The following is a 13,967-nucleotide window of genomic DNA, read 5'->3' as shown; positions in this document are numbered from 1 at the left end:
GATATTTCATGCTAGTTGCCAAATGATGGTTCCCACATGTGTTAGGTGACTCACATGAGCTACTAAGAGCTGATCATTGGAGTGTATATACCAATAGTACATACATCTAAAAGCTGTGTATTGTATGAGTACGAATACGGGTGCATACGAGTAGAATTGTTGATGAAACTGAACGAGGATGTAATTGTAAGCATTTTTGTTAAGTAGAAGTATTTTGATAAGTGTATTGAAGTCTTCCAAAAGTGTATAAATACATATTAAAACACTACATGTATATACATTTTAACTGAGTCGTTAAGTCATCGTTAGTCGTTACATGTAAGTGTTGTTTTGAAACCTTTAGGTTAACGATCTTTTTAAATGTTGTTAACCCAATGTTTATAATATCAAATGAGATTTTAAATTATTATATTATCATGATATTATCATGTATGAATATCTCTTAATATGATATATATACATTAAATGTCTTTACAACGATAATCGTTACATATATGTCTCGTTTAAAAATCATTAAGTTAGTAGTCTTGTTTTTAAATATGTAGTTCATTGTTAATATACTTAATGATATGTTTACTTATCATAGTATCATGTTAACTATATATATATCCATATATATGTCATCATCTAGTTTTTACAAGTTTTAACGTTCGTGAATCACCGGTCAACTTGGGTGGTCAATTGTCTATATGAAACATATTTCAATTAATCAAGTCTTAACAAGTTTGATTGCTTAACATGTTGGAAACATTTAATCATGTAAATATCAATCTCAATTAATATATATAAACATGGAAAAGTTCGGGTCACTACAGTTAACACGAAACAACTCAAGAGAAAGTGGGAAGAAACCAGTGACAAGGGTCACCAATACAACAACAACAACAATTACAACCATAACCGCAACAACAATCGCAACAATAACCGCAATCCCAACAATAACTACAACAAACGTCCCAACAACAACAACAACTACAACAACTGTTCCAACAACAATAACACCCCCAACAACAACCTCAATAACAACAACAGCAACAAAAACCAAAACTGCCAAAGGTGTGAAGAGTACCACCAGAATGGGTTCTGCACGACATTTTACAATAAGTGTAAAAGAACTGGCCATGGTGCAAAAAAGTGTGAGGTCTACGGACCAAAGTTTAACAGAACTAAAGGAACAAATAGTGGCGAAACAAGTAATGCCGCCTTTTTTGTTATGGATGTGGAAAACTGGGCCACATTAGAAGTAATTGCCCGAATCAGGGAAATACTAATGGGCAGGGCCGCGGAAGAGTTTTCAATATTAATACGGCAGAAGCGCAGTAAGACCCGGAGCTTGTTACGGGTACGTTTCTTATTGATAATAAATCTGCTTATGTTTTATTTGATTCGGGTGTGAATAGAAGCTATATGAGTAGAGATTTTTGTGCTAAGTTAAGTTGCCCATTGATGCCTTTGGATAATAAATTTTTACTCGAATTAGCAAACGGTAAATTAATTTCAGCAGATAATATATGTCGGAATAGAGAAATTAAACTGGGGGATGAAATGTTTAAAATTGATTTAATACCAGTCGAGTTAGGGAGTTTTGATGTAATAATTGGTATGGACTGGTTAAAAAAGGTGAGAGCAGAGGTCGTTTGTTACAAAAATGTGATTCGTATTATGCTTGAAAAGGGAAAACCTTTAATGGTGTACGGAGAAAAGAACAATGCCAAATTAAATCTTATTAGTAGTTTGAAGGCACAAAAACTAATAAGAAAATGTTGTTACGTCATTCTAGCACACATCAAGGAAGTTAAACCTGAAGAAAAGAACATCAGTGATGTTCCTGTTGCAAAAGAATTTCCCGATGTATTTCCGAAAGAATTACCGGGATTACCCCCACATCGATCCGTTGAATTTCAAATAGACCTTGTACCAGGAGCTGCACCAATAGCTCGTGCTCCATACATACTCGCACCCAGCGAAATGAAAGAATTACAAAGTCAGTTACAGGAACTTTTAGAGCGTGGTTTCATTCGACCAAGCACATCACCAAGGGGAGCTCCTATTTTGTTTGTCAAGAAGAAGGATGGTACATTTAGGTTGTGTATCGACTACCGAGAGTTGAACAAACTTACCATCAAGAACCGTTACCCACTACCGATAATCGACGACTTATTTGATCAACTACAAGGCTCGTCGATTTATTCGAAGATTGATTTACGTTCTGGGTATCATCAAATGCGGGTGAAGGAGGATGATATTCCAAAGACTGCTTTTAGGACGCGTTAAGGTCATTACGAGTTTAGGTTGACTAACACACCAGCTGTGTTCATGGACCTCATGAACCGAGTGTGTGGACCATACCTTGACAAGTTTGTCATGGTATTCATCGATGACATACTTATTTACTCAAAGAATGACCAAGAGCAAGAAGAACATTTAAGAAAAGTGCTAGAGTTGTTAAGAAAAGAAAAACTGTACGCTAAGTTTTCAAAGTGTGCATTTTGGTTGGAATAAGTTCAATTCCTCAGTCATATAGTGAACAAATAAGGTATTCAAGTGGATCCAGCAAAGATTGAAACTGTTGAAAAGTGGGAAACCCCGAAAACTCCGAAACACATACGCCAATTTTTAGAGCTAGCTGGTTATTACAGGAGATTCATCCAAGATTTTTCCAGAATAGCAAAACCCTTGACTGCGTTAACGCATAAAGGGAGGAAATTTGAATGGAAGGATGAACAAGAAAAAGCATTTTAATTGTTGAAGAAAAAGTTAACTACGGCATTTATATTGTCATTACCGGAAGGGAATGATGATTTTGTGATATATTGTTATAGTGACCCGAACTTTTCCATGTTTATATATATATTAAATAAAATTGTTATTTACATGATTAATTGTTTCCAACATGTTAAGCAATCAAACTTGTTAAGACTTGATTAATTGAAATAGGTTTCATATAGACAACTGACCACCCAAGTTGACCGGTGATTCACGAATGTTAAAACTTGCAAAAACTATATGATGACATATATATGGTTATATATATAGTTAACATGATATTATGATAAGTAAACATATCATTAAGTATATTAACAATGAACTTCATTTGTAAAAACAAGACTACTAACTTAATGATTTTGAAACGAGACATATATGTAACGATTATCGTTGTAACGACATTTAATGTATATATTTCGTATTAAGAGATATTCGTACATCATAATATCATGATAATATAATAATTTAAAATCTCATTTGATATTATAAACATTGAGTTAACAACATTTAACAAGATCGTTAACCTAATGGTTTCAAAACAACACTTACATGTAACGACTAACGATGACTTAACGACTCAGTTAAAATGTATATACATGTAGTGTTTTAATATGTATTCATACAATTTTGAAAGACTTCAAGACACTTATCAAAATACTTCTACTTAACAAAAATGCTTACAATTACATCCTCGTTCAGTTTCATCAACAATTCTACTCGTATGCACCCGTATTCGTACTCGTACAATACATAGCTTTTAGATGTATGTACTATTGGTATATACACTCCAATGATCAGCTCTTAGCAGACCATGCGAGTCACCTAACACATGTGGAAACCATCATTTGGCAACTAGCATGAAATATCTCATAAAATTACAAAAATATGAGTAATCATTCATGACTTATTTACATGCAAACAAAATTACATATCCTTTATATCTAATCCATACACCAATGACCAAAAACACCTACAAACACTTTCATTCTTCAATTTCTTCATCTAATTGATCTCTCTCAATTTCTATCTTCAAGTTCTAAGTGTTCTTCATAAATTCTACAAGTTCTAGTTTCATAAAATCAAGAATACTTCCAAGTTTGCTAGCTTACTTCCAATCTTGTAGAGTGATCATCCAACCTCAAGAAATCTTTCTTATTTACAGTAAGATATCTTTCTAATATAAGGTAATACTCATATTCAAACTTTGATTCAATTTCTATAACTATAACAATCTTATTTCGAGTGGAAATCTTACTTGAACTTGTTTTCGTGTCATGATTCTACTTCAAGAACTTTCAAGCCATCCAAGATCCTTTGAAGCTAGATCCATTTGTCTCTTTTCCAGTAGGTTTATCCACAAAACTTGAGATAGTAATGATGTTCATAACATCATTCGATTCATACATATAAAGCTATCTTATTCGAAGGTTTAAACTTGAAATCACTAGAACATAGTTTAGTTAATTCTAAACTTATTCGCAAATAAAAGTTAATCCTTCTAACTTGACTTTTAAAATCAACTAAAAACATGTTCTATATCTATATAATATGCTAACTTAATGATTTAAAACCTGGAAACACGAAAAACACCGTAAAACTGGACATACGCCGTCGTAGTAATACAGCGGGCTGTTTTGCGTTTGATAATTAAAAACTATGATAAACTTTGATTTAAAAGTTGTTCTTCTGGGAAAATGATTTTTCTTATGAACATGAAACTATATCCAAAAATCATGGTTAAACTCAAAGTGGAAGTATGTTTTTCAAAATGGTCATCAAGACGTTGTTCTTTCGACTGAAATGACTACCTCTTACAAAAATGACTTGTAACTTATATTTCCGACTATAAACCTATACTTTTTCTATTTAGATTCATAAAATAGAGTTCAATATAAAACCATAGCAATTTGATTCACTCAAAACGGATTTAAAATGAAGAAGTTATGGGTAAAACAAGATTGGATATTTTTTATTTTTGTAGCTACGGGAAATATTAACAATTCTATACAAATCATATCCTAGCTAACTTATATTGTATTATACATCTATTCTAATATATTATGTAATCTTGGGATACCATAGACACGTATGCAAATTTTTTGACATATCATATCAACCCATGTATATATATTATTTGGAACAACCATAGACACTCTATATGCAGTAATGTTGGAGTTAGCTATACAGGGTTGAGGTTGATTCCAAAAATATATATACTTTGAGTTGTGATCTAGTCTGAGACGTGTATACACAGGGTCGTGGATTGATTCAAGATAATATATATCGATTTATTTCTGTACATCTAACTATGGACAACTAGTTGTAGGTTACTAACGAGGACAGCTGACTTAATAAACTTAAAACATCAAAATGTATTAAAAGTGTTGTAAATATATTTTGAACATACTTTGATATATATGTACATATTTGTTATAGGTTCGTGAATCGACCAGTGGCCATGTCTTACTTCCCGACGAAGTAAAAATCTGTGAAAGTGAGTTATAGTCCCACTTTTAAAATCTAATATTTTTGGGATGAGAATACATGCAGATTTTATAAATGATTTACAAAATAGATACAAGTACGTGTACATTCTATGGTTGAATTATCAAAATCGAATATGCCCCTTTTTATTAAGTCTGGTAATCTAAAAATTAGGGAACAGACACCCTAATTGACGCGAATCCTAAAGATAGATCTATTGGGCCTAACAAACCCCATCCAAAGTACCGGATGCTTTAGTACTTCGAAATTTATATCATATCCGAAGGGTGTCCCGGAATGATGGGGATATTCTTATATATGCATCTTGTTAATGTCGGTTACCAGGTGTTCACCATATGAATGATTTTTATCTCTATGTATGGGATGTATATTGAAATATGAAATCTTGTGGTCTATTGTTACGATTTGATATATATAGGTTAAACCTATAACTCACCAACATTTTTGTTGACGTTTTAAGCATGTTTATTCTCAGGTGATTATTAAGAGCTTCCGCTGTCGTATACTTAAATAAGGACAAGATTTGGAGTCCATGCTTGTATGATATTGTGTAAAAACTGCATTCAAGAAACTTATTTCGTTGTAACATATTTGTATTGTAAACCATTATTTAATAGTCGTGTGTAAATAGGATATTTTAGATTATCATTATTTGATAATCTACGTAAAGCTTTTTAAACCTTTATTGATGAAATATAGGTTATGGTTTGTTTTAAAATGAATGCAGTCTTTGAAAAACGTCTCATATAGAGGTCAAAACCTCGCAACGAAATAAATTAATATGGAACATTTTTAATCAATAAGAATGGGACATTTCAATTATGACGCCTCAAAGCAAGGTCTCGGTTGTGTATTAATGCAATGAATTAAAGTAATTGCTTATGCGTCTAGACAATTGAAGATTCACGAGCAGAATTATACGACGCATGATTTGGAATTAGGCGCGGTTGTTTTTAAATTAAAGACTTGGAGGCACTACTTATATGGGGTCAAAAGTAATATATATACCGACCACAAAAGTCTTCAACACATATTTAATCAGAAACAACTGAACATGAGGCAACACAGATGGATTGAATTGTTGAATGATTATGACTTTGAGATTCGTTACCACCCGGGGAAGGCAAATGTGGTAGCCGACGCCTTGAGCAGAAAGGACAGAGAACCTATTCGAGTAAAAGCTATGAATATAATGATTCACACTAACCTTATTACTCAAATAAAGGAGGTGCAACAAGGAGTTTTAAAAAAGGGAAACTTAAGGGATGAAATACCCAAAGGATCAGAGAAGCATCTTAATATTTAGGAAGACGGAACCCGGTATAGGGCTGAAAGAATTTGGGTACCAAAATTTGGAGATATGAGAGAAATGGTACTTAGAGAAACTCATAAAATCAGATACTCAATACATCCTGGAACTGGAAAGATGTACAAGGATCTTAAGAAACATTTTTGGTGGCCAGGTATGAAAGCCGATGTTACTAAATATGTAGGAGAATGTTTGACGTGTTCTAAGGTCAAAGCTGAGCATCAGAAACCATCAGGTCTACTTCAACAACCCGGAATGGAAATGGGAAAACATTACCATGGATTTCATCACTAAATTGCCAAGGACTGCAAGTGGTTTTGATATTATTTGGGTAATAGTTGATCGTCTCACCAAATCAGCACACTTCCTGCCAATAAGAGAAGATGACAAGATGGAGAAGTTAGCACGACTGTATTTGAAGGAAGTCTTCTCCAGACATAGAATACCAATCTCTATTATCTCTGATAGAGATGGCAGATTTATTTCAAGATTCTGGTAGACATTACAGCAAGCATTAGGAACTCTTCTAGACATGAGTACTGCCTAACATCCACAAACTGATGGGCAGAGCGAAAGGATGATACAAATGCTTGAAGACATGCTACGAGCATGTGTTATTGATTTCGGAAACAGTTGGGATTGACATCTACCGTTAGCAGAATTTTCCTACAACAACAGCTACCATTCAAGCATTGAGATGGCACCATTTGAAGCACTTTATGGCAGAAAGTGTAGGTCTCCAATTTGTTGGAGTGAAGTGGGGATAGACAGATTACGGGTCCGGAGATAATACAAGAAACTACCGAGAAGATCATCCAAATTCAACAACCGTTGAAAACTGCCCAAAGTCGACAAAAGAGCTACGCGGACATTAAAAGAAAAGATATAGAATTTGAAATTGGAGAGATGGTCATGCTTAAAGTTGCACCTTGGAAAGGCGTTGTTCGATTTGGTAAACGGGGGAAATTAAATCCAAGGTATATTGGACCATTCAAGATTATTGATCGTGTCGGACCAGTTACTTACCGACTTGAATTACCACAACGACTCGCGGCTGTACATAACACTTTCCACGTCTCAAATTTGAAGAAATGTTTTGCTAAAGAAGATCTCACTATTCCATTAGATGAAATCCAAATCGACGAAAAACTTCAATTCATCGAAGAACCCGTCGAAATAATGGATCGTGAGGTTAAAAGACTTAAGTAAAATAAGATACCAATTGTTAAAGTTCGATGGAATGCTTGTAGAGGACCCGAGTTCACCTGGGAATGAGAAGTTCAGATGAAGAAGAAGTACCCGCACTTATTTCCAGAAGATACGTCAACACCTCCAACTGCTTAAAATTTCGGGACGAAATTTATTTAACGGGTAGGTACTGTAGTGACCCGAACTTTTCCATGTTTATATATATTAAATGAAATTGATATTTATATGGTTAAGTGTTTCCAACATGTTAAGCAATCAAACTTGTTATGACTTGATTAATTGAAATAGGTTTTATATAGACAATTGACCACCCAAGTTGACCGGTGATTCACGAACGTTAAAAATTGTAAAAACTATATGATGTCATATATATGGATATATATATATAGTTAACATGGTATTATGATAAGTAAACATATCATTAAGTATATTAACAATGAACTACATATGTAAAAACAAGACTACTAACTTAAGGATTTCGAAACGAGGCATATATGTAACGATTATCCTTGTAACGACATTTAATTGTATATATATCATATTAAGATATATTAATACATCATGATATCATGATAATATAATAATTTAACATCTCTTTAGATATAATAACCAATGGGTTAAAAACATTTAACATGATCGTTAACCTAAAGGTTTCAAAACAACACTTACATGTAACGACTAACGATGACTTAACGACTCAGTTAAAATGTATATACATGTAGTGTTTTAATATGTATTCATACACTTTTGAAAGACTTCAAGGCACTTATCAAAGTACTTCTACTTAACAAAAATGCTTACAATTACATCCTCATTCATTTTCATCAACAATTCTACTCGTATGCACTCGTATTCGTACTCGTACAATACCTAGCTTCTAAATGTATTTACTATTAGTATATATACTCCAATTATCAGCTCTTAGCAGCCCATGTGAGTCACCTAACCATGTGGGAACCATCATTTAACATCTAGCATGAAATATCTCACAAAATAACAAACTTATGGAGCCTATATGGAGACCCATTCTTCACGTGAACTACACCTACCACAAACACATTTCCATTTCAATTTTTATGCATTAAACTACTCTCTCTCAAGTGTTCTTCCTTTGTTATAAGTGTTCTTTATCATCTTCAACAAAATCTAGCTCAATCTAGTTCATAAATCTATACATAAACCAAGTTATAAAACAACTACTCAAGAACACACCAACAACACTTCCAAGTTTGCTAGCTTACTTCCAATCTTTCAAATCCACTTTGATTGATCATCCAACCTCAAGAAATCTTTCTTATTTATAGTAAGATATCTTTCTAATATAAGGTAATACTCATATTCAAACTTTAATTCAATTTCTATAACTTTAACAATCTTATTTCGAGTGGAAATCTTACTTGAACTTGTTGTCGTGTCATGATTTTGCTTCAAGAACTTTTAAGCCATCCAAGGATCCTTTGAAGCTAGATCTATTTTTTTCATTTATAGTAGGTTTATCCACAAAACCTGAGGTATTAATGATGTAAATAACATCATTCAATTCATATATATAAAACTACCTTATTCGAAGGTTTAAACTTGAAATCACTAGAACATAGTTTAGTTAATTCTAAACTTGTTCGCAAACAAAAGTTAATCCTTCTAACTTGACTTTTAAAATCAACTAAACATATGTTCTATATCTATATGATAGGATAACTTAATGATTTAAAACCGTAAAACACGAAAAACACCGTAAAATCGGATATACGCCGTCGTAGTAACACCGCGGGCTGTTTTGGGTTAGTTAATTAAAAACTATGATAAACTTTGATTTAAGAGTTGTTCTTCTGGGAAAATGATTTTTCTTATGAACATGAAACTATATCCAAAAATCATGGTTAAACTCAAAGTGGAAGTATGTTTTCCAAAATGGTCATCTATACGTTGTTCTTTCGACTGAAATGACTACCTTTACAAAAATGACTTGTAACCTGTATTTCCGACTAAAAACTTATACTTTTTCTGTTTAGATTCATAAACTTAAGTTTAATATGAAACCATAGCAATTTGAAACACTCAAAACAGATTTAAAACGAAGAAGTTATGGGTAAAATAAGATTGGATATTTTTGCTTGTTGTAGCTACGTGAAAATTCGTAACAAATCTATATTAATCATATCCTAGCTAACTTATATTGTATTATACATGTATTCTAATATATTATGTAATCTTGGGATACCATAGACACGTATGCAAATATTTTGACATATCATATCGACCCATCTATATATATTATTTGGAACAACCATAGACACTCTATATGCAGTAATGTTGGAGTTAGCTATACAGGGTTGAGGTTGATTCCAAAAAAATATATTTTGAGTTATGATCTAGCCTGAGACGTGTATACACTGGGTCATGGATTGATTCAAGATAATATATATCGATTTATATCTGTACATCTAACTATGTACAACTAGATGTAGGTTACTAACGAGGACACCTGACTTAATAAACTTAAAACAGTAAAAAGTATTAAAAATGTTGTAAATATATTTTGAACATACTTTGATATATATGAACATATTTGTTATAGGTACGTGAATCGACCAGTGGCCAAGTCTTACTTCCCGACGAAGTAAAAATTTGTGAAAGGGAGTTATAGTCCCACTTTTAAAAATCTAATATTTTGGGATGAGAATACATGCAATTTTATAAATGTTTTACGAAATAGACACAAGTAAATGAAACTACATTATATGGGTGAATGATCGAAGCCGAGTATGCCCCTTTTGCTTGGTAACCTAAGAATTAGTAAACCGATCTACTAATTGACGCGAATCCGAAAGATAGATCTATCGGGCCCAACAAGCCCCATTCTGGAATTTGGAATGCTTTAGTACTTCGATTTTAGCATGTTCGATGGGTGTCCCGGAATGATGGGGATATTCTATATGCATCTTGTTAATGTCGGTTACCAGGTGTTCACCATATGAATGATTTTTATCTCTATGTATGGGAAGTATATTGAAATATGAAATCTTGTGTTCTATTACTATGATTTGATAATATATAGGTTAAACCTATAACTCACCAACATTTTTGTTGACGTTTTAAGCATGTTTATTCTCAGGTGATTATTAAGAGCTTCCGTTGTTGCATACTAAAATAAGGAAAAGATTTGGAGTCCATGCTTGTATGATATTATGTAAAAACTGCATTTGAGAATCTTATTTTTGATGTAATATATTCTTATTGTAAACCATTATGTAATGGTCGTGTGTAAACGGTATATTTTAGATTATCATTATTTGATAATCTACGTAATGCTTTTTAAACCTTTATCGATAAAATAAAGGTTATGGTTGTTTTAAAAATGAATGCAGTCTTTGAAAAACGTCTTATATAGAGGTCAAAACCTCGCGACGAAATCAATTAATATGGAACGTTTATAATCAATATGAACGGGACATTTCACTTCGCGCTCGTGTAGTGGCTTTGGAGAATATGGTGCAAAGGTTACAAACACCAGCAGCAGCACCAGCAGCATAACCAGTACCACCATCATCAACGCCAACAGTACCATTACCACCTTCAACCACAACCACGTCGTAAACCTCAACTTTATAATCTGTCCCATGAGCACCAATGTCATACGCTCTGTAAATACCAAGGAATACCAACAACAACAAACGATGAAGTGTTGAAACATTCTGCGACGATTATGTAGTCTCTAAAGTCTTAGAGATTATCTATTCTAACCCTAACCAGAAATCAGATGAGTGAACCAAAATGATAGAAGGAAGAGTAGAAACCCTGACAAGAATGATGCGTGATTCATAAGCTAGACTTGTTTTACCAGCAGCATCAACAGTACCGTTAACATCACCAGCACAGTCAGTACCATCAGCATCGTCAGAATCAGCAGCACCTATAACATCACAAACTCCGTCAGTTCAAGAATCACTGTGGACATCATTACGAATCAACAACAAATATATTGTATCAACGAGTTATGAAGTATTAACTCATTTTCCACCAAAACATTTATATGTATATCTTATATATATAAATTTTTAAACCCTAATAAATCTTTTCGTACTAAATTTTTATGTGTGAATCTTAACTACTCGGTTAATTCATATTGCTAATATGCAATGAGGTACGTCATTCGTCCACAACTTAGCCATCGTTAACTACAATTTCTGTCACAATTCAATAAATTCCAACTCATAATAAACCAAGTGTATTATTCAAGTATATGTTTGATTTTACACTTTCATCATCGATGTACTCGAAACTTTTTAGATAACATCATTCGTACCTTACGAAATTCACAAGAATTCCACGAACACCAACATCACGCAAAGTATTGATTCATAATTTCTAATATATTGAAGAAATACTTATGTAATTTCTAAAGTTTTAGGGATTACTCAATTCTAGTTCCAACCGTAAATCGAATGAGTTTAATTTAGTATTAACTCATTAAAATCTATGTTACATCTGAAGAGAATATATATACATATATATTTTCAAAAAGACTGTAATAAAATTCTTTTGTACAAAATATTAAATGTGAAATTTTTTAAGGGGTAAGTAATACCCAAGATATATATATATATATATATATATATATATATATATATATATATATATATATATATATATATATATATATATATATATATATATATATATATTCACAATTAATATGTTACATTCTTCGAATCTGATTAAGCAAATTATCAGCTATACTTCCTACTTTCACAATAATATACATTCTTTCATAGAAATCAAAACAACCATACTCATTCAAACTCAATTACATATTCTAATTTTGAAACCTCAGAATTCAATTCGAGATATAACTGGTACCATTACTTTTAGATTCCTACATCTTTCAAAGCTACACTTTGACTTCAAAACTGTGTTAGAACATCAAATGTATATTAACGATTACAATCTGTGTTCAAACCCTTCGAAATTTTTTGAAGACACTTCAAATAATGAGCAATCGAGATGATGATCCAACCATATATTACCCACAGTTATGTACTTAAAAAGCTCTCGAAACCAAAGTCATAATTCAACACAAATTTGTGTCAGATCCTTTGGCATTTATTAGCAAAAATAACTTTGCAATTCCTTTTCAAAGTAGCAAATTCTATCACAGCTCCAGCAAGACAACTTCGATTTTTCATTCGGAGTAGCCTTATCATAATCTTGATATATATGTTTGTTGGGATTTAACAAGTTTCATAATACTTAAAATATTTTAAGAATCAAATTAAAGCAGAAGCATGTATGTATTACCATTTAGAACTTGTTAATCTTTAACCAATTAAAGTTAACTCCCAAATAGGATCAAGTTGTGATATATACTTACAAACTACAAGCAAGTAAAGATATTATACCTACTCCAAGCTTGCTAGTAAATGATGAAGATGATGATGATGATGAATGGAGCTCCAAAACAATGAAACCTCAAGTTGTTATACCCCAAGCATGTGCACCAACACCCTAGCTTTTGGTTAGGATTTACTTTTCACTTGAAATGAGCTTGCAAAAATAAATTATGAACTCCCTTTGGCACCCACAAAGGCCACGGCCAACAGCTCAATATGAGCAGAATTTTTGCAAGTTATTTTGATGTGTAATGTTATGTGTGTGTTACTTTGGTCAAGGAACATGCATGTATATGGAATGGGAATTGTATTTGACCAAGGAGGAATCTAAGAGCATGTGTATCTCATTCCCTATGCCACTTCCCATTTGTTATATAAAATAAGTTTTATAAAAGAATTAAATTTTATAAAACTCTTTTATAAAACTTCCATTCCATTTTATATACATATACATTTTATTATATAAAACCAATTTATATAAAATGTAATATAAAATAATTAATTATTTAACCTATAAATAATTAAATCCATATTATATAAATTATTCCATAATTTATATATGTACACATCAAGTAATATGTCAGAAAACCATTTTTCTTAAAGTTCAAGTGTCGTGTATTTAATCAATGATCCAATCGTTAAGATTAAATACGTATAAGGTTTCGATAAGCTTGTTATTGGGTATGACCCGACTTGGATCATAACACATTAGCCACATTAATTTAATATGTCTCTCGGGCATTCGAAATACCTTCAATCTCCCACTTGCACGAGAAACATAAGAAATT

Source organism: Rutidosis leptorrhynchoides, chromosome 8 (genome assembly GCF_046630445.1).
Source record: "Rutidosis leptorrhynchoides isolate AG116_Rl617_1_P2 chromosome 8, CSIRO_AGI_Rlap_v1, whole genome shotgun sequence".
NCBI classification, from domain to species: Eukaryota; Viridiplantae; Streptophyta; class Magnoliopsida; order Asterales; family Asteraceae; genus Rutidosis; species Rutidosis leptorrhynchoides.
The sequence above is the reverse complement of the archived record's forward strand: the minus strand, read 5'-3'. Positions refer to the sequence as shown.